This window comes from Furipterus horrens, unplaced genomic scaffold (genome assembly GCF_987537825.1).
Source record: "Furipterus horrens unplaced genomic scaffold, mFurHor1.1.pri manual_scaffold_17, whole genome shotgun sequence".
Lineage (NCBI taxonomy): Eukaryota > Metazoa > Chordata > Mammalia > Chiroptera > Furipteridae > Furipterus > Furipterus horrens.
The window spans coordinates 61,709,088-61,732,413 of NW_028327187.1; the positions used below are offsets into that span (position 1 = coordinate 61,709,088).

At 36.2% G+C, this 23,326-nt stretch overlaps 1 pseudogene; it reads right to left on the reverse strand.

Moving 5' to 3' along the window:
* Window positions 1-564: 564 nt before the first annotated feature.
* Window positions 565-23,326, reverse strand: part of LOC149991117 (L-lactate dehydrogenase A chain pseudogene) — a 28,559-nt pseudogene continuing 5,797 nt past the window's right edge.

The window sequence follows — 23,326 nt, forward strand, 5'->3', positions numbered from 1 at the left end:
TTTATTCCTTCCAGTGTATTCTTTATTTCAGATACTGCATTCTTCATTTATGACTGGTCCTTTTTTATTGCTTCTATGTTACTTTTCATGCTATTGAGCAACTTTATAATTGCCATTTTGAACTCTATATCTGATTGTTTGTCTCCATTTCAAAGCTCTTCTTCTGGAGAATTCTCTTGTTCTTTCATTGGGGACCTTTTTTTTAAACTCTTTGTCATTGTTTCTACATATTAAGAATATTTTATATGACTCCTGGTCTTGGTAGGGTGGCCTTATGTAGTAGGTGTCCTGTTGGACCTAGTGGTGCTGTCTCCTAATCACTTGAGCTGAGTGGTATAAGAATGTTCTTTGTACACATTATGTGGGCCCTCCTCTTGTAATGTGCCTTCCTTTCAATTTGGCTCATTTTCTGTAAGGTTTCATCCTCAGATTTGATGATTCTGAGAATCTACCTTGGCCACAATGTTCAAGCTGACATGCAGGTTTTGACCACACAAATTGGAATTTGCCTCAGCAGGGTTTGATGTCTACTGAGGTCTCCCTTTAGATATGCTGTTTATTAAGCTAAACAGATCCTGCTCTCGTGCTGCCTGAAGCTGGCCAGTGGGTGTATTTTTTCTGTACCTCTTTGGAGGCAATCTGGTGCAGGCCAGTGTCACATGCTGCTTGTGACTGGTAATGGTCAACCTTTTTGGAGCTACAAAACAATCCACAATGTGCTGGAGCCTCTGCTATGCCTGAGTGTACAAAGGAAGGACCAAGCTGTACACCAAGGCCAACTTTTACTAGCATTGGGAACAGGAGCAAGTCAGTTAAAGTCCCAATATCCATCTTTCCTTGCCTCTGGCTGCCAGCTGCCTGTTAGGTTCAGTCACTGAAATAGCCCCTAGAGTTACTCAAGTTGCATGAGGTAGGTTTTCAGTGAGTCACCACTTAGGGCCTAGTCACCAGACTGGCACAGATTCAAATTTGATGCCAGTGTTGGATCTGATGACACTCAGCAAATGTTTCAAGGTACACCATGTCTATTGGCCACTCGCTGGGTGCTTGTATACCTTTTTGGTGTGGAAGGGTCTCAGGGAGTCATCAGTGTGAAGCCATAATAGTTTATCAGGCTCAAAGAAAATAATATTTGACAGTATGAAGGGAGGGCTCTGCACCAGTTACTCTGCTAGGTAAAAATAAACTTTGTCCTAGAGCTATACAACTAGATTTATCTCACATTCTTGCAGGAGCTTTTTCTTAGTAGGACAGGGCCAACAGGAGTCTAGATTATGGGGTTAGTGTATCTTCCATGAAGGGGAGGTACTGGTCAGAATCAGACTTATGTAGGGGGATTGACCCATGTCCCAGAGCCACACAATCTAGTCTGTCCTGGGTCTTGCTCAGACCTCACCAGTGTGAAGTCACCTGGATTCTGGGTGGTAGGTCTACTAAAAGACCAGAAAGTGGAGCTAGTAGGTCCCCCATGAGGAGGGGGAGCCAGTCAGGTTCACAGAAAAGTTGGATCAATGGCCCTTACCCCAAAGCCACACTACTTAGTCACTGACACCCCCTGAGTCTTCCCAGACCTCTAAACTCCAGCCCAGACAGCTTATTCCTCAGTAGGGCACAAGATTTTCAGGGTGGTATGAGAGAGAGTCCAGAGAGTATGGTTACTACATTTCCGGAGCCTGATGCCTTAAGAAGGGGAGTGCTCCAGCCAAGAAATATGATGTCTGTGGTGTGGGAGAATGATTGCTTATTCCTTCCAGTGTATTCTTTATTTTAGATATTAAATTCTTCATTTATTACTGGTCTTTTTTGTTGTTGTTTTATGTCATTTTTCATAGGGATCCTGGTGACTGTTTCATCAACTTTCTACCTGGAGCCAAAAACCCCAAACTCTCATCAAAGTACTCTAGACTTCCAGCCAAGATGGAGATGTAGACAGACGCGCTGTGTCTCCCTCCCAAACTAAGAAAGAATACAATAATCTCAAAACTGGAGACAACTAGAAGTTCCAGAAAATCAAACTGCATGAAGTCTCCAGCAAACAAAAACACAAGGAAGAGATACTCATCCAGACAGGTAAGAGGGGCGGAGAAGACTCAGTGTGGTGGCAGCAGCAGCCCGCTGGCAGGCAAGGAGAAAATGCAGTCATGTGTTTTAAAGTCAGGAGGGACACTGGGGGAGCATTCCTAGCTCCTCACCAGACTTATCAGCTCGGGGTTCCAGCACTGGGAAAAATCAAGCCTATTGATTCTGGCTGTGCAGACATGTGGGGGTTGGGGTGGAGGCAGAAAATGCCAGTCTCTCAGCAGGGTCCACTTGTTTAAAGGGACCCATGGTCCAAGAACGTCCGCAGACCCACACATTCTGGAAATGATGTCCAGGGCATCAGCTAGAGGGGCCCCATTCTGGTGCAGAAGTGGAAGAGTTGCCTGAAAATGGGGCGAGTGCTGGGCAGGCGGCATTGTTCCCTCTCAGACCCCTCCCCCACATACAGTGCCACAACATGGCGAAAAGCGTTGCCCTGTACTGATGAATCCCAAAGGCTCCGCCCCTTACAACATAACAAGAGCAACAGTTCTACCTGGGACGTGGAGGCAAACAAACACAGGAGCCTGTCAGAATAAGGAGACAGAAAAGTATGGCCCAAAAGGGGGAACAGATCAAGGTTCAAGTGGGAGACCTAAGCGACAAGGAGATAGCCAACATAGCAGATGAGGAGATAGATAAGCTAACAGATGCAGAATTTAAAACATTGGTTATAAAAATGCTCGCAGGCTTGACAGATATGCTTGAGTATGGAAAATGCCTAAGAGAAGAAATGAAGGTTATGCTAAGTGAAACGAAGTCAAATCCACACAAAACCAATGGTGAAGGGAAATAAACCAGGGTTCAAATCAATGATTTGGAACATAAGGAAGAAAAAAACAGTCAACCAGTGCAGAATGAGAAAGCAAGAATTGAAAAAAATGAGGAAATTTTTCCAAATTTTGTGAAGGAGATGGACATACAAGTCTGGGAAGCACGGAGGGTCCCAAATGAGATGAACCCAGCGGGACCACACCAGGACACATTGTGATTGAAATGCCAAAGGTGAAAGATAAAGACAGAGTCCTGGGGGCAGCAAGAGAGAAGCAGAGAGTTGCCTACAGAGGAGTGCCTATAGGACTATCAGCTGATTTCTCAGAGGACACTTTACAGGCAGAAAAGGACTGCCAAGCAGTATTCAATGTGATGAAAAGCAACCTACAACCAAGATTACTCTGCCCAGCAAAGCTATAATTTGAAATGCAAGGGCAGATGAAGTGCTTCCCAGACAGGATGAAGCTAAAGGAGTTCATCATCACCAAGCCATTATTATATGAAATGTCAAAGGGACTTACTTAAGAAAAATAAGATCAAAACTATGAACACTAAAATGACAACAAATTCACAACTATCAACAACTGAATCTAAAAAATAAAAACAAAACACAACTAAGCAAATCAGAATAGGAACAGAATCATAGGTATGGGGATCATTTGGAGAGTTATCAACTGGGAGGGGGAGGGGGAGAAATGGGGAACTGGTGCAGGGACTAAGAAGCAAAGTTGGTTGGTACAAAATAGACAGGGGGGTGTTAAGAATAATATAGAAAAGGGTGAAGCCAAAGAACTTATATGCACAACCCATGGAAATAAACTAAGGTGGGTGGGGTTGCTGTAGGGGAGAGGGGTAGTGGGCAAAGAGGAGCAAAGGGGAAAAAAATTGGAGCTATGTAACAACATAATCAATAAAATATACTTTAAAAAAACCTGACCATATGTAATACCAAAATTATGAGATATATGAGAAAAGTTTGTTTTTATTCTTTATTGCATTGATCATTTTTGCACAGGAATCTTATCCATAAATTGAAATTCTCTCATCGCTGGTTCGATTCCCAGTCAGGGCACATGACTAGGTTGCAAGTCATGTCCCCAGTTGGGGGCGTGAGTGACAGGCAACCACACAGTTTGTTTCTCTCCCTCTCTTTCTTGTTTCCCCTCTCTCTAAAAATAAATAAATAAATAAACAAACAAATAAATAAATAATTTTTAATTGAAATTTTCTCTCTCTCCCTCTGAACATTTTTAAAAGAATAAAAAACTTTTGTGCTAGGTATAATAATGTACTAATAAATTATACTTCACCATCACTATGAAAAAGAAAACATTGTTTTCAAATGCACATGGGACATTTTCAAAGATAGACCACATGGTAGGACACAACACAAGCCTCAACAAATTCAAGAAAATTGAAATCATATCAAGCATCTTCTCAGATCACAATGCCCTGATACTAAAAATAAACCACAAGGAAAAAACTCAAAAACTTTCAAACTCATGGAGAATGAATGACATGCTATTAAATAAAGAATGGGTTAACAATGAAATCGAGGAAGAAATCAAAAAATTTCTAGAAACAAATGATAATGAGCACACAACAGCCCCAAACCTATGGGACACAGCAAAAGCAGTCCTGAGAGGAAAGTTCATAGCAATACAGGCCTACTAAAAAGGTTAGAGGAATCCCAACTAAAAAATTTAACCTTACAGCTACAAGAACTAGAACAACAACAACAAACAAAGCCCAGAGTGAGAAGCAGGAAGGAATTCATCAAGATCAGAGCAGAATTAAATGACATAAAAACTAAAAAAAATTCAAAAGATCAACAAAACTAGGAGCTGGTTCTTTGAAAAGATAAACAAAATGGACAAACCTTTAGCTAGGCTAATCAAGAAAAAAAGAGAGAACCCAAATAAACAAAATCAGAAATGAAAGAGGAGATATTACAACTGATATCACAGAAATAAAAAGAATCGTAACAAATTACTACAAACAACTATATTGCAAGGAACTTGACAGCTTCGATGAAATGGATAAATTTCTAGAAACATATAATCTTCCAAAACTGAATCAAGAAGAAGTAGAAAGCCTGAACAGACCGATAACAAAGAGTGATATTGAAACTGTAATCACAAAACTCCTGGCACAAAAAATACCTGAACTGGATGACTTCACAGGTAAATTTTACAAAACATTTTGGGAAGAACTAACACCTACTCTTCTCAAACTATTCCCAAAAATACAAGAAAAGGGAAGACTCCAAAACTCTTTCTATGAAACCAGTATTACCCAAATTGGAAAACCAGGTCAAGACACAACAAAAGAAAACTACAGGCCAATATCACTGATGAACATAGATGCTAAAATCCTCAACATTAAATTGGCAAACCGGATCCAGCATCACATTAAAAAGATCATACATCATGATAAAGTGGGATTCATCCCAGAGATGCAAGGATGGTTTAATATATCGCAAATCAATAAATGGAATACATTACATAAACAAATGAAAGAAAAAAAGCACATGATCATAGCAATAGATGCTGAAAAGGCATTTTCTAAAGTACAACACCCATTTATAATGAAAACACTCACCAAAATGGGAATAGATGGAGCATACCTCAACATACTAAAAGCCATATACGAGAAACCCAAAGTCAACGTCATATTCAATGTACGAAAACTGAAAGCATTCCCCCTGAGATCAGGAACAAGACAAGGATGTCCACTCACTCCACTCCTATTGAACATAGTATTGGAAGTTCTAGCCATAGCAATCAGACAACAAAAAGAAATAAAAGGCATCTAAATTGGAAAGGAAATAAAACTGTCACTATTTGCAGATGACATGATAGTATACATAGAAAACCTTATAGACTCTACAAAAAGCTACTCGACCTAATAAGTGAATTTGGCAAAATATCAGGGTACAAAGTCTATATTCAGAAATCAAAGGCTTTTCTATACACCAACAATAAAATATCAGAAATAGAAACAAAAAAAAAATCACACTTACTATCGCAACAAGAAAAATAAAGTACCTAGGAATAAATTTAACCAAAGAGGTAAAAAAACTCGTATTCATAAAACTACATAACCCTGAAGAAAGAAATTAAGGAAGGTAGAATTAAATAGAATTATATACCATGTTCATGGATGGGAAGAATCAACATCATTAAAATGTCCATACTATCCAAAGGAATTTATAGATTCAATGCAATTTCTATTAAAATACCAGCAATGTATTTCACAGACCTAGAACAAATATTTCAAACATTTATATGGAACCAAAAAAGAGCCCAAATAGCCACAGCAATCTTGAGACAGAAGAACACAGCAGGAGGAATCACAATACCTGACATCAAACTATACTACCAGGCCACTGTATTCAAAACAGCCTGGTACTGGCATAAGAACAGACATATAAATCAATGGAACAGAATAGAGAGCCCAGAAGTAAACCCAGGCCTCTATGGTCAACTAATATTCAACAAATGGGGAAGCAACATAAAATAAAATGAGAAGAGGGACAGGGATGTGAAAAAAAATGAAATTAGACCACCAACTTATGCCACACACCAGAATGAACTCAAGATGGATCAAAGACTTAAATGTAAGAAGTGACACTATAAAAACCCTAGAGGAAAACATAGGCAGGAAAATTTCAACTATCCCATATAACAATATTTTCACTGATACATCTCCTAAGGCAAGGGAAATAAAGGAAACAATAAACAAATGGGACTACATTAAACTAAAGAGTTTCTGCTCAACAAAAGAAAACATTAGCAAGATGAAAAGAAAACCAACCATATGGGAAAACATTTGCCAATGATGCATTAGATAAGGGATTGATCTCCAAAATATATAAAGAACTTACACATCTCAACACAAAGAAGACAGACAGCCTAATTAAAAAATGGGCAAAGGATCTGAACAAACACTTCTCCAAGGAGGATATACAGAGGGTCTATAGACATATGAAAGAATGCTCAATATCACTAGCCATCAGAGAGATGCAAATAAAAGCCACAATGAGATACCACTTTACACCAGTCAGAGTGGCCATCATCAACAAATCAACAAACAAGTGCTGGCGAGGATGTGGAGAAATGGGAACCCTACTGCACTGTTGGTGGGAATGCAGACTGGTGCAGCCACTATGGGAAACAATATGGAATTTCCTCAAAAAACCAAAAATGGAACTGCCTTTTGAACCAGTGATTCCACTGCTAGGATTATACCCGAAGAATCCTGAAACCCCAATTCAAAGAACTTATGCACCCCTATGTTCATAGCATTGCTGTTTACAATAGCCAAGTGTTTGAAACAGCCTAAGTGCCCATATGTAGATGAGTGGATTAAAAAATTGGTACATTTCCACAATGGAATACTACGCAGGAGAAAGAAAGAAGAAACTGCTGCCATTTCAGACAACATGGATGGAACTAAACAGAATTATCCTTAGTGAAATAAGTTAGGCAATGAAAGAAAAATATTATATGATATCACCTGATATAGGAGACTAATGAACAACACAAACAAATGAAAAAAATTAAACAAGGAACAGAGTTTCAGTTATTTGTGGGGAGAGGGGAGGTAGGAGGGGGGAAGGGGGAATTAGGAAAGGGTTTAGCAAAGGAACTAGTATAAATAACCCATGAACATGGACAACGTGTTTGGGATGGACTGTGGGAGAAGGGATGGGCTCTGTGGGGTAGCAATGAGGGAAATAGTGGGACAATTGTAACTGAAAAACAATAAAAAATAAAATAAAATAAAGAAATTGCCATAGATTTTAAGTTCTTTATTTTGAATAATAATTTAAGAACTATGATTAATTTTTACTTTAAGTAAATCTAATATCCTTTGAATGAAAGCATGCATGTACTGTTAAATTCCTAAGAAATATTTTACTATATAATTATGCCCTTTGCAAAGAAACACATCTACAATTTCATATTATACAAATGAATAAAAATCCTATATGCACATATGGTTTCATAACCAAGAAAAATATCTCCTTGATATTCCTAATAATCTCAAAATACTTTTGTGATATGTGGTAATTTCTAAAAATCCTATGCATGAGATGGGAAGATATTATTATACCCATTCACAGAAGAGAATTAGTGAATACAAAATTACTTAAGAGCTCACCACTATGATGAATTACTAAATCCAGAAATTTACTAGAGTCTCAAGAAAAACTTTCCACGGGGTCATCCTTGCTTGTTTTGAATGCTCCCTGTAATTAACAACAGGCCACATATTCTTTTCTAATTTCAAGCTTTTTCAGTATTTTATTCATCATAGAAGTGTTAAAATTATCTTCTTTAAACTATTTTTGCATTCATGATGTCAACATTAGCAAAAGCTAGCACATTTTTCTAGTAGAAAACATCATCAGACAATAAATAGTCTAATCTCCAAGATGGCTTCACAAGCATTGGGTGCAATGTTTGAATCTGTATGTGTATTACCATTGCCTTCTGACCAGTTGGCAGATATAGTGAACTCCGTGACACAAATGCAACTTTGTTTAGAGTAAAATCTCATTTAGTTCAGGTAAATGCTTCTTTACTCACAGATAAATGGTTATTTACTTGTGAGCTATTTTAAGTCTCTGGAGGAGAATTAGTTTTAATACCAAAGGGAAACATCTACCTCACATTTAGTTGTCCCTTCTAGTCCACTCTCCATAGAAAGGAATCCCAAAATAAGACAGTCCTACTTTTGGTGAGAAGAGTTCCATACATACATCACCTCTTCTTTGTCTCTATCTGATTCCCTTAAAGTTACTAGGTCCCAGGCCAAGGTGGGAGGAAGTATCTGTGTCTAATGAATTGATTTTTCCTCTAATGAGTGAGTATAACGATTTTTAAATATTAATATATGATGACCCTAAACACTAATCTTGGAATAGTAAAAAAATATTGTCTTTATATTTTCAAGGCACAAACCTGACAGTACCTTTCTCTTTGTGCTCTTAGAACACATCCTTAAATCAATTTATTCCTATACTATATGTCTAGGGTTGCTTGCTTTTACCAGGTTATTAAAAATAACAGGTATCTTTGCAAGTCTATTATATACAATGGACTGTGACTAAATGTGTGAGGGATAAAAAGAAGTATAATGCATGCTCTTTGCCTCTGTAGAGCTCTAATTTATCTCAGATTTGATATGTACACCTGAAAAAATCAGCACAGAATACCTTTTACTGCTATTAAATGTTAAATAATAATATACAATAATATATGTTAATTCTAAAGAATTTTTTAAATATAAAATTGTTGATTCCCACACTTTAGCATAGTCATGACTTCTTAGTACTCTATAGTTACAGGGTAAGTTAGAACTTCTGTTATGAAAAATATGAAGTTACTAGTTTTATAATATATTTATCACTAATTAAATAAAGTTTAGAGTGAGTCAGGATGTGGTTCAGTGAGGCACTCCATACATATTAGTTTAATTGGCTAAAAATTTAGTAAAGTCGCTCAAATATTTTCTTATAAAAATCCTCACATCTTCCTATTCTTCCCCAGCTACTCATGATCTGGAAACCCCTTTGTATACCTGTGTCATAGTACTTATACTTTTGAATCATTATTGTTTATCTCCATCTATATGTCTTTCTGTTTCACTGCACTGTAAGCATTTTCAGGCATTCCCTGCAGTGTTCAGAGCAAGTCCATGCATAAAGTAGGCCTATAATTCAATAAAAACTATTTTAATAATGAATGAATAACTAAAAAGTAGTGGAAACATCAGGCATCTGTGAAGATAGTATTAGTTATGTGTACCTAATAACATATCTCAAGCTATAATATGTAGAAGATTATATTATCTTCCTTCTTATTTATTTGTTTGTTGTAGCTATTCGTAAACACACAAGTGGACTATTAAATCCCAAATCATAATTATACTTTTTATATTGGCAATTGAGGAAGGACCATATTCTCACTGCTTTTGAAAACATGCCAAATAGGAACAAAGCCAAATTAAGTCCTGCAATATATCCTTTAATGAATGAATTGAAGAAAATGCTCTTTTTAAATGGAAATTTTAATGCCAAAATTCCCCAGAAAACAGTGTCATTTTTTAGCTTGAAGGGAATAGTGGCCTGTATAAGATTAAGAAACTTAAAGGAGTAAAAGATGAGTGTTTTAAGAATACGATTTTTGTTTAAAATATAAAAATAGTAGATATGAGAGTAAAGAAAATGCCATCTAAGTATTCATATTTGTGACTACAAAAAAGGAGGACCTATATTAATGTTACAACTATTGCCCATGAATAAGTTTTACAATAATACACTAGAAAAGATAATCTTAATTGGATGCCTCTAATATCCAAATGCACATATATACAAAATGACCAAATAATACAAGAAAATAGAGAAGGAGGGAAAGAAGGATGGAAGAAAGGAAGGTAGGAAGGAAGTAAGGAAGGAAGATTAAGGCACCAAAACAAGAGGTTGATGCTCTAAGAAAATGAAGTTTGTATCTGATCCTTTTCTGTTCCCAAAATATATTTTTTCAAGGGGGAAGAAAGCAAAAATAAATTTTAAAAATGAAGGAAAAAACCTCCAAAAACGTGTTTATAAAATCTCATTCTCTCTCCTTGTATGAAAGTAATTTACTTTAAGTGTTAGAATTTTGTTCTCTACATTACTCTGATTGGGGAAAAATGCAGGTCACAGGCAGGACAAGAAAAATTCTAGTAGCATAAAATGAGGTTTCTTTCTTCAACTTCTGCTCTTCTGTGTATATTCTCATTAAAAGGAAAAGAGGTACCCTTTTTTTTCCTAGTCACAGCAGGCACAGAACTCACACTGATAGTCACAATATTCACTAAGAAAGAAAAAAAAAAAAAAAAGAAAGAAAGCTGATTTTAGCTTTTTGGTGGAAGTCAGTGAAAAAGTGAGCCCAGTGGTCTCATCTTAGTATTTTCTTGGGGCTTCCTTGGATCTCAGTCTACACAAAGGGCAGTAGTGGGAGTTAAGAGGACATCCTTTTTATGGACTCATAACACAGCTCCTTGAGAGAGTAAATGAAGAAAAGGCCATTCAAATAAATTAATAGGACGAGCCAAAACATTTCTCTATCCAGTTAAGTTCTACTCAGAATCGCTTTATTACATCCAATGAATGCAACACCTCTTGGTTTTCTTGCTTTATTTTATTCTTGAGGGGTAAAGGAACTATGAAAAGGTAAATAGCTTTGAGATTTCTAGAGTTTAGAATGTGTAGCCACCTAGTATACTCCAGACTAAATTTAGTAAGTAGATTTTTTAGTAGACATAACTATGAGACCTAGTAGGTACAAGATAAATGCCCTCCCACTTCAAGTCCAAACAAATTCATTGATCATTTTCTAGAGTTGACCTAATGCTTTACTTTTCATGATATGTAAAGTATGCCCAAAATATCAGTCTTGGAAAAAAATTAAGTGTTTGTTTCCTGAGAAGTGTAGTCTTAGAAAGAACACCAATGTTCATAGTTATGCACCAGTGGCAATGCCATCAAACTATCCTCTTGATGTCCCTTCTGATTATGTAATATAGGTCCAATATTTCTATAACCATAATATATTTCCTTTTTTTGAAGAAATACCTGGACTTAATGCAAAGTGATACTTTCAGCTAAAAAAAAATGTTGTATTTCCATGTAGACAGTATAATTCTGCAGAAGCACTTATGGATTTTTACCACATTTTCAACAGTGATTGAAAACAGAAAAGTATGACATGATAAATACACATCTTAGTGTAAATTAATTTGAACCCCACATTAATTTTCATTTGTTGTTGGGACTCTAATATTTTTCTTCATTATATGAACCCCATAAGTCACATTTGCTAGGATATTCTAGTTATTAAGACCTTTCATTAAAATAAAAGCAAAAACACAACATGTTGTATTTTTGCATCAAAATTACTAATTGCTGAATTTAATATTCAATTTAAATAATGTTCACATCAAAGTGTTTGGAAATGTTTTCACTAATATAAATGAGAACTTGAAGAAAAAGAAGATCAAAACTATGAACACTAACATGACAACAAACTCACAACTATCAACAACTGAATATAAAAAATAAAAACAAAATCTAACTAAACAACCCAGAATAGGAACAGAATCATAGGTATGGGGATCATTTGAAGGGTTATCAGCTGGGAGGGGGAGAAATGGGAAAATGGTGCAGGGATTAAGAAGCATAATTGACCAGTACAAAATAGACATAAGGAAGTTATGAATAATATAGGAAAGAGTGAAGCCAAAGAACTTATATGCACAACCCATGGACATGAACTAAAGGGGGTGAGATTGCTGGAGGTAAGGGGGTTGCTGGGCAGAAGGGAGTAAAGGGGAAAAAATTGCAATACTATAACAAGATAATCAATATATATACTTAAAAATAAATGAAAACTTGATAAAAAACACACATGCTTTAAATCTGAGGACTTAAGGTAGGATAGTATATTTACTGTCTGGATTTGCCATCTCACCTCTGACATGGTAAGACCTATGGAGAGAAAATAAGATGACAAGAGAGCAAATGTAATGATGGGGAAAGGAAAAGTATACCTTACATACAATCTTTTAGGAATTTCACTGATAAAGAACCTGAGGGAGTATGTCCAATAGATGATGAGAGAGCAACTTTCAGTAGCATACCAGTATGTCTATATAAAAGTACAGTTTTCACCCAAGATCTTAAAATAATAAAAACTGTTATGTGTTGGTGAATAAAAATAACCATAAAAACAACAATAACAGAAATAACTGCTACCATTTATTGTGTGCTTACCTTGGACCAGGCACTGTGTTAAGCTATTTCCATGCATGATCTTAGTAACAAATAGAAAATAGAAATATGTGAGAGTTTTGTTACAATGGTGACTATGTATTTATTTATTCACTCAATGTTATTTTATCATCTATATCTGCTGATTCAGATTAATAAAGCACTACCAGTGCAGTTGGGAAGTGAGTGTAGGTAAGTATTGGTATATAACAATAAGAAAGGAAAAGATGAAGGAAATTAAAGAGGGTGTGGAGGAAAGCAGGCAGATGGTAGTGGGAATAAGAAACAGAGCTGAGTGTGGGCTGAATAAGAAATATTATCTGCAGATTCCAAATTTGACAACTGTTATTATGGAGTTAAGGGATTGTTTTAATATTCTTTTTCTTGAACACACTTGGTGAACACTAGAATATGTCCATAAACTTAGGGTAGTTTATAGAAAATTTCATTTGAAAGCTAATTTGTTGTTCTGCCTATGTTACCAAAATTAGGAAAAGAAAAATTATTGCATTTTACAATCACATCATTTTTCATCAGATGCTTACTTTCATATTCTTATGGAGCTTTAATTTTGAAATGTAAGCCATCTCAGAATTTTTCTTCCCCTTTGTTCACTGATGAGAATCGCCAATGAACATCAGTCCCTGATTGCATTTTCTTAACTGTACTGATAGCTTGGGTGGTATTTAGATCCATGAGCTGAAACTTCTCATTTCTTTCATTTATATTATTTGGCAAAAAGATAAGTTTTCTGTTTCACTTTTAAAGAAAAAAATACAAGCCAATGGCATAGAGTTCAAATTGTAGTTAAACACAACAAATAAATCATACCCACAAGCTAACAGTGCTTTACTGTCTGGTGCCAGCAAAGGTACAACTCCATTAAGACTTTGATCTGCACTCTTCTTCAAATGGACCTCTTTCTCGGGTATCAGAGTCATCTTCACAACATCTGAGATTCCAATCTGTCCCAAGATGCAGGGAACACTAAGGATTACATCTTCTTTTATTCCATAGGGACCCTTAATCATTGTAGAAATTGGATGCACCTGCCTAAGATTCCTCATACTTTCTGCTAAATTTGCCACAGATAGTCCAGTGGCCCAGGATGTTTCAGTTTGATCACTTTATAAACACTTTCAACCACCTGTTTGTGAACTTCTTTCCACTGTTCCTTATCTTTATCAGTGCCTAAATCATGATTCAAAGTCTTTAGGGAGACACCAGCAATATTCACTCCACTCCATACAGGCACACTAAAGTCTCCATGCTCCCCAAAAATCCACCCATGACAGCTTAGTGGGTGAACTCCTAGACTTTCCTCCATTTGGTAACAGAACCAGGCTGAATCTAGACTGCAACCACTTCCAATAACACAATTTTGTGGAAAGTTACTTATCTTGCAAGCTACATAAGTCAAGACACCCTCTGGATTGGAAACAGTAAGCAATTTTCAATTGGGACACACAGTTGCCTATCAAACCAGATGTGCGTTCACTCTGTGTTATGTAACTTGTGATTCCTTTGCCCAGCATGGCTAATCCAATTTTTTTTCTCTCCAATCAATCAATCCTGAGATCAAATGCATAAATCCAATAATGCATGACTTAGGCATAACTGTTCTTAAGGATCCTATTTTGTTTACTGTATAAATCAAACTAGTGTATATTGCCATACAATGTAAAAAGAAAAATCTATACATAAATAATGCAGCCAACTATCCAAGTGTCACATCAACTGAAACACCAAATAAACCTTGAACAGTGAAAAACAGAATTTGATATATACTTTAAAAGCACAGGTTACTTTTTTATAGACCACAACTTTAATAGTCATGAGAACAATACAAAACAAAACCTAAACCTAAACACCCTTTAGAACTTACCCATTAGGGTATGTTTACATCCATTTCTTTTTAGTTATACCATTTTTTCCCTTCTGCTATTTTCAGAAATCTGTCTCTTAGCTTTATAAAACTGAAGAGAAAAATCAGCATCTCTTCAAATCAACTAGTTCAAAATAAAATGAAAGGAACATCTTCTTCCTGAGATTTGACTCATTGAAAATTTAGCTCTTTATAAGGTTCCTTAAGCACCATGCCCTGCAACAGGATAAATTTTACTCTGGCATTCCATATACATCACAGTAGTCTGAAATTTTTCTTCAAAGCAGCACAGACACCTATAGAGTTGATATGGAACACTACACATATCTTCCCTGCTGCTGTAACAGAGACCCAATAGCAGTGACCAAAGTGCTTTATCTATGTATATATCATGAAGGTTAAATACTGTTAATCTTCAAAAATATGCAAAAATCTGTTGTTCCTCCATTAAAACATGAACAAATGATGAACATTAAAATATTTCAAAAAATATTAAAAAAACTGTACAGTCTCAGAGGAAGTGGTGCATAAAGTAGGAAGTGTCAAAGGCTCCTGGGAAAATTGCAGCTCCATGGCAAAAAAAAAAAAAAAAAAGAAAGAAAAGAAAACTGATTTTTGTGTTTTGGTAGCTGTATTCACAGCTTCAGGCAGAACTTTTTTAATGTTAATGCACATGCTTTTCAGCTTGTAAAACTTAGTAAACATGCAGGTCTATGATTCAAGTGTTCTTATTCATACAGCTGATTTGTAGAGACTGGCTATAACGGAGAAAGTTTCATCTTATAAGCCTTTGGGTATCTCAGAGTGGGGAAAATCCAAAAGAGACTTTATTTCTGTTTTACTTACTCTTACAAGGAGGGTAGGACTAAGTTAGGGAAAGAATTCAAGGAGTCTGCATAGACAAAAAACAAAACAAAACACAGTTTTCAGAATTCTCTCTTTTTCAGACTGCTGGTTTTTCTTTCATTATTGAGAAAAAAATATTTTTCTTCGAACTTGTGAATATTTATGGTATTTTTCCCTGGTTAGGAAAACCATTTTTATTATGGTTAGGAAAACCATTTTTATTATTGGAAGTGAGAAGTGTCTGCAGAAATTACAAACAAAATGAAATGTATTCTAAAGCCCTTATAGCTAATCTCATTATAAATGTGAACTTTTCTTCAATGATGGTAAGCAAGAATGTATTTAAAATGCACTAATTTAAAATGGTAATAAATAAATTTCACCAAGCAGTGAACTCTAAGTACTTTGACAAGAGCCTTTTGGGAAAGGTTATTGGAAGCTGCCAGGACAGGACAGAAGTTGAACTCAGTCAGAGCAGATGAGAATTAATGTTGTCAGCAAGGGCATCAACAGAAAGTGAACCCCCAGTCCAAAAGAATGGGCCCTACAGAACTATCTCAATGTTAAGAAATAACATGAGCCGTAATGGAGGCAGTAAGAAAGTTCTCATAATCTGAGTGTGTGTTTCTTCATTTCACATGTATTAGCTCTTCATGTCACTCCAATATTGACTCACTTTGATGTTTCATCTTATGCTAATACCTTTCTTTGGACCCAGGATTTTATCTGTCTCTGGGATAACTTAAAATTATCTCACCAAAGTCCGAAATTTAGTCTTATATTTTATGTGTGAAACCTTTCGGAAAGTTTGAGGTTGATACAGAAGACTAAAACAGTTTATGCTGATCCCTTTTTGTTGCTTTGTTTTGTTTGAATTCACAAAAGAGTCATTTGAGAGTAATTTAGAAAAATTTCCTCTCCAGTGTCAGAGTGTTGCACTGCACCAGAGCAAAGCTTTTATAAAAGTTATTACTAGATAGAACAAAACCTCTGACCAGTCTTACCAGTGACACATGCATTTACTATATGACATCTAGATTAATTTCTTTCTTCATGCTCTATAAGATATGATTTGTTTAGAGATAAAATAAATAAATTATTTTCCCACCATTAACTTTCAATAGGAAGTGGAATAAACTGGGGTTAAAGAAAAAAATTTAACAGTGGACTCAGTGAAACCTTGATGTTTACTGGGTTTATTTCATTACTCTCCCAGGCTTTTACTTGCATCTTGCCTCTTTGTGAAAGCATCAAGTGACTCAAGGAAAGGGGCAGCAGAGTTGAGTACTAATAAAAGAAAAGCATTAACAGGAATTTCACAGCTATCATCAACTATTTGGTTCAGTGTTGACAGGTGTCTATAATTCTCACATGTAGAGTATAGTGGCCTGCATATTCCACTACTTTGGCTAAAAGATGATCCATGAGCAATATACTGACTCTTGAATTTATGAAAAAAATTGTCTTAATAGTCTAACACTTAAAAATTATAGTTCAAGGTCATAAACTATTTGGAATAAAAATTTGATAATCTCTTAGTGATACAAATAGCAAAAAGCAGAGACAATAAAACACAGAAGTCTCACAGAAGTCAACTCCTTTTTCTGTATCCTATCCCTCCCTTTTCTATATCCTATTTCCCTGTATCTCATTCCTACCAATAGACTTTTTCTAATATCTTTCTTGAAGTGGTCAGACTTCAAGATGGGTGCTATCAGTTTTTTACCACAGAAGGTTGCAATTAGTTGCATTTTTCCACCTGACTCTAGTGATTTATTTTCATATAATGAGTTGCTAACACCCCAGCAACAGGGCCTAAAATATCCTGACTGGCCCTGTGCTCACTGCTGCATGCTGGCTACACTTCATTAAGGAGCTGAGATACCTCCCAGTGCATCATGGGATTGCATAGTCTACATAAAAAAAGGAACCACAGGAACATGTCAAGTTTCCCGTTACTGGAGAAATTATAAAAGCAAATCCCTTTGAGGCCTATTCCTTCCACAATATTTATGTCTAAATCAACACTACCCTGAGATGATACTACTGGTTAGTTGAAAATCTCTGCAAGTTGTCTATAGTGAGCAGTAACCTGGAGGAAATGAGATGTTGCTTTTTATACATAATCAGAGCTGCTACATTCTAAAAGAACAGCAAATTGTAATTCATTATGAACAATTGGAATCTCCAGATTGCACAAGTCATATGTATTCAGATATAATGGATTTGATTTCAAAGTACTAGAATCATTTTTATTTTACTTTAGCTCTCTAGTTTACTTATTTACTTCATTTTTTAGTTAGTTACTTGCTGTAAACTAAAGGGACTATCTTTTTATGAAGTTCTCTTCTGCCACCAGATTATTCATGCATTCTGGCAACCACAGTAATCAGGTGTCTATTTGAATTCTGGGAGGATTCATCAAGGGAAGCAGACTTTCTAGTCATTCCATGTATTGCACTTTAAAGAAGCTGCCATGAAGTACAGCTTATTCTGCAGTAGCACACTGGATATGTGTGTCCTTGGGCAACCAGACTGTCTTTGGATGCAACTAACTTCAAGCTGATTTAAATAAGTGTAGCAGGAAAACTGATCAACTCAATGACACATATGCATCTTTAATGTATGCATATTTTCACTCCCATCAAGATTCTCCATAAGAAAGAGAAGAAGAAAGATTTCTTTATTTTTCTTGTATGTGTGCATATGTGTTTGTGCCCATGCTAGTACATGAAATAATTTCTTAAACAGTTATCAGAAAAAGTACAAAAAATGGTGAGTCCTATAATATATTAAAAAATAAAATAAGAAAGTGAATTCCAAGCAATGACACTTTATTTTAGGGAGAAAAATTTTTACTTTACTCAAAGTATTGAATCATTTATTTATTTATCCACTAATTTATTCATTCCATAAATATAAGTATTTTGACAGGAGCTATGGTTGTGAACAAAATATCTAGTACCCTGTTCTCTTAAGGCTTATTTTTTCTTTGGGGTAACAGATAATAGACAGGTAACAGATAAATGTACAGATTATTGATTACAGATTGTGATAAGTGCTGTGAAAGAAACAAAATAGAATGTTAAGTGGCAGAGTTTGGAATAAGAGCAGGAGATAGCTCATAAGCTGAGATGCGAAAAATGAGAAACAGCCAGCTTCACAAAAAGTGGAGGGAAGAGCATTCCAAGTAGAAATAATGCAGTTGGTAGTTTCAGGTGAAATAAAGGAAGCTCTTTCTTTTTTTTTTTTTTTTTTCCAGATTTAATGTGTTTTATTGATTAAAATATTACATTTGTGCCAATTTCCCTTCCCTCTGCTCCCCTCCACCCGGTGGCCCCCCTCCCTCCAGTTGTCCCCCCCTTTTAGATTATGTCCATTAGTTGTGCATACAGTTCCTCCCAACCTCTCTCCGTCTATTCCATTCCCTCCTACCTTGATCCCCAATTCCTATATCATCTCCCTCCCTTTCCCCATTCCCCCTCCCTGTTGACCTCCCCCCAATATGCTTCCCGTACCCACAGTTCCTTTTCCACTCTCGTTGCCTATTTAGTTTGCCTTTGTTTCATCTCCCTAGCTTCTGTTTTTTTTTAAACCAGTCCCTTTAACATCTCATATAACAGTGGTTTGGATCTAATGAACTCTTTCAGTTTTATTTTGTCCTGGAAACACTTTCTCTGTCCTTCTATTCTGAATGACAATTTCGCTGGGTAGAGTATTCGTGGTTGTAGGTTTTGGATTTTCATTACTTTGAATATTTCTTGCCAGTCTCTTCTTGCCTGTAGGGTTTCCCTTGAGAAGTCAGCTGATAGTCTAATTGGGACCCCTTTGTACATAATTCTTTTCTTCTCTCTTGCTGCTTTTAAGATTCTCTCTTTATCTTTAATTTTTGACATTTTGATTATAATGTGTCTTGGAGTGGTTCTCCCTGGGTCCAGTCTCTTGGGAACTCTCCTCGCTTCCTGGACCTGCAAGTCTATTCCTTCCCCAAGTCTGGGAAGTTCTCCTTTATTATATTTTCACTCAATTTTTCAAGTTCTAGTTCATCTTCCTCATTCTCTGGCAAACCAATGATTCTTATGTTGGGCCTTTTATAGCTGTCCCAGAGGTTTCTGATCCTCTCATTGTTGCTTCCCATTTCCTCTCGCTGCATTGGTTGACTGCTTGTTTCTTCTCCATATTCCAGTTTGTTGAAATGAACTCTGGATTTTATTTCCTTTCCTTCTGTCTCGTATGCGGTTTTGTTCCTTTTGTTATGAAAGTTTTTCGCTTCTTTCATATCTTTTTCCTGCTCTTTTGTGAATTCTGTAAGCCATTTGTTAACAATGGCCCATAACTGAGCCTCTGACAGGTTTCTTATCTGTTCATCTGTCAGGTTCTCTATCTGCTGTCTGGTGAGTTGTGTCACCGGGATTTCTATAGTTGTCTGCCTCATTTTGACAGATGCGTTTTGTTTTCTTGGGCCGGCTGTCGGGGGCAGTGCCTGTGTACGCGTCACAAATCAGCGACCGGCCGGCGCCTGCCTGTCCGCGACCTATTTCGCAGCCCTGTGGTGCTTTCTTTGGGGGCGGGGGTCCAAGATGGATTCACACAGTTATTCAGCTAGGAGACCGGGATCCGTCCTCCCGCCCCCCTGGGCCTCACTGTTCAAGGCGATGCGGCGGCCGCTCTCCCCAGCGCCGGAGTCGCGCACTGGCAGGGGCTTGGCCGCAGCCGGGATTCCTCGCCGCCCGCCGTTGTCCAGGTGCGACCGCAAACAGCACTGCCCTCTTTAACTCTTACCTGCCCAAATGGCACCGCTGGTTTATAACTTCATATGTTGGACTTCCGTGTAGTTTTATTTTCTGGAATTTCTAGTTATCCTTTGTTTTGAAGTAGTTGTATTCCTCTCTAGTTGTAGAGGGAGACCTAGCGTGTCCGTCTAAGCCTCCATCTTGGCCGGAAGTCATAAAGGAAGCTCTTATATAGCATAAATCAGGGCCATAGCCAGCATAGCCCAGACGTGAATTTCAGATTTACCACAGGAGAGCATGAGGAACAATAGGGTTTTCCTCTGTAAGATCACACTCAGTCAGTGCCATCTCTAAATTATCTTATTCTTAATTTCTCATTCATAAATTAACGTGAACTATCACGAACCAATTTATGACAGCTTACATTGTTTTTGTGGTATAGTGGATTTTGTTGGTTAGCTACCTGTAGTTTAGAGAGATCTTTCCTTTCTATTTGCCCCAAATTGACCTCTCTGAATATTCAAAAATGTCTTTTCTTTCCAATGCTCAGAGACATGAGACATGTCTGCTCTCATCTTTTCTACACAATCTAGACATTTTTACTTACTTTAGGAAAAAAAATCACCTTTGATTCTTATTTCATCCAGACCAAAGACTTCTGATCTTTTTTATTTCATTTATGTTGATTATGCCCTCTATCCCTTTACTTATTCTATGACCTGTAGGGTGACCCTCCACATGGGAAGAATTGGTATAAGGTGCTTGGTGGTAGCTGAGAGGTCCAAAAGGCCTCCATGCCCCTAAAATGTTGTTCCCCATTAACCCAACACTTTGAATTCTATGTTTACTTCTGTGCAAATTTTGGATTAAGTAATTGAAGACTCTCATTTTCTAGCAAAGATGGGTAACCATTAGCTCTTTAAATAAAGCCCTTTCTGAGGAAACAAGGCACTGAAGAGCTGTGAAAGAGGAATTAAACACCTATAAATGGGAAATCAGAGTTAGATTCCTTGATCACCCACTTACTTAATCTATGAGTATAGATGATTTTTGCAGATGTGTAAAATATATTGGTTGAGAACAGGGTGCTAGATTCATATAGATCTGATTGGAATCTGGGCTCTGTCACTGACAAGTTGAGCAAATCATGTAACTTCTATGACCTTCAACTACCTCATCTGTAAAATGAAGGAACCAACTGTGTTTAACTTATTAGGCTGTTGAAATGATCAAATGAAATAATATAGCTTACATGCTTGGTCCAAAGTTAACCTACATGAAGGGTTACTGTAATTAACATTCTGAACCTTTTTATTCTATCTGTAAAATAGAAGAAAGACTTCCCCAAATCACAATTTGCTGAGATTTTTAACCTTGTGTTTGTAATGTTAGCAAGAGTTAAGAGATAATTATATATAGAAGGAAGCAGGAAAGAAAGCATAGATGCAGGAAATAATGACTGTGAATGACGCAGTGCTGCACCACTCAGATCTCTTTTGCAATTGAAGAACTTATTCCTTCAGCCTTTGGGGGTGTTGTGAGCAAACTTCTCTCAGCTTCAGTTCTCTTCAGAATTGCCTTGATTGTGTCCAATCTATATCCACTCCCACAGAAGCTTATAATCCAGTGGAGAGGAATAGAAAAGACTGGTTTCTTTGTCCAACCCACCACAGTCTGAAAAGCTGTACCTAATTTTTTAACTTTATCTTTATTGTTTACACTGATACAGGTATCTCCACCCTTTGCCTATGCTTACCTCTATCCAGCCCCTTTACCCCCTTTATTTTCAGACATCTCAATTTGATCAAATTTTGACCTTGTGTTCACATAGTTCAGTAATTCTTGAACTAACTTTTTCACTGTAAAATAAAGCAGTGATACAAAACACACACACAAAAATGCAGCCCAATAAAATATTGAGCTAAATAAAATACCAAACACCCTTGTAACCACCATTTATGTCAAAAAATAAAACTTTATCAGCCTCCATGTGCCTCATCCTAATCACACTACTCAACCCCAAGTAACCACGTAGGTAAAGCAGTTCATCACACAACTTTGTATTTTTATCACACCAACATGCATCTCTAGATATCATAGTTTAGTCACTCTCATTTTCTTTTAATCTGATATGTCCCTTATATCTCTTTTAATCTACAAATATCTCCTTCATTAAAAAAAATTTTTGTACAATTTGTTACAAACTTGGGCTATTTGGCCTATAGTTTTCCACAGTATGAATATTTCTGATTACATTTTACGGTGGTGTTTCATATATCTTTCTTTCCTTGGTATTTCCTCAAAGTTGACAACTGGCTCCAATTTTTGATATACTCAAGTTTGATTCTTCTGGCAAAATATGGTCATATTGTATCCTTTCCTTAAAAATAGACATATCTTTTAGATATCTCTCATACTGTTATTAGGAGTTATCAATGTTTAATGTTTATGAATATTAATTAATTATATTCAGAATATGAAGATATTCTAATTTTATCATTTCTGTTTAAATTACTAGTTGGAATACTTTCTAAAGAGGCATTTCTTTACATATACTAATTGGTTAACCAATGGTAAAATTTATATAGGAAAGGCGGGCCAAGTTCTTGAGTCTTTTCCTTTATCAGAAAGTGAATTGGTTAAGTATTTCTTATTTAGGTTATTAATTATTATGTATTAATACCATTATGAAATCATGATTTTAAACATATTGAATGGGTTTCATAACATTTTATTTATTTCTATTGAAGCTCAAGTTGCCCCATGTCTGCCCAGTGGGAGCTTCTTTAATTTTGCTCCTGAGTCTAATTTGACAGCACCAAAATAGTTTTTTATAGCTTCCTTTATATCTGATATAACCGCATGTTATAAGTTTATCATGTACCTTTCAGGCTCTAGACCTGTTCTCTGTAGGAAAATGAAATCAGCTTTATCTCAAGAATGGCCTGTTTTATTTTAGTGAGAAAGAATACTTCAAGACCATTGGTATAGGATTACCCATTGTTTCCAGACATTTCAATAGACAGAAATAAAAATAATTATATAAGTAATATTTATATATAAATTATAAGTAAAAGTATGATTATATATATTATACATATTTATAAAATATATATACACTATATAATCATCGTCGTCGTCGGCAGCCATCCGTCTCGAGAGACGATGGTGTAGCTTCTTAAGAGTCTA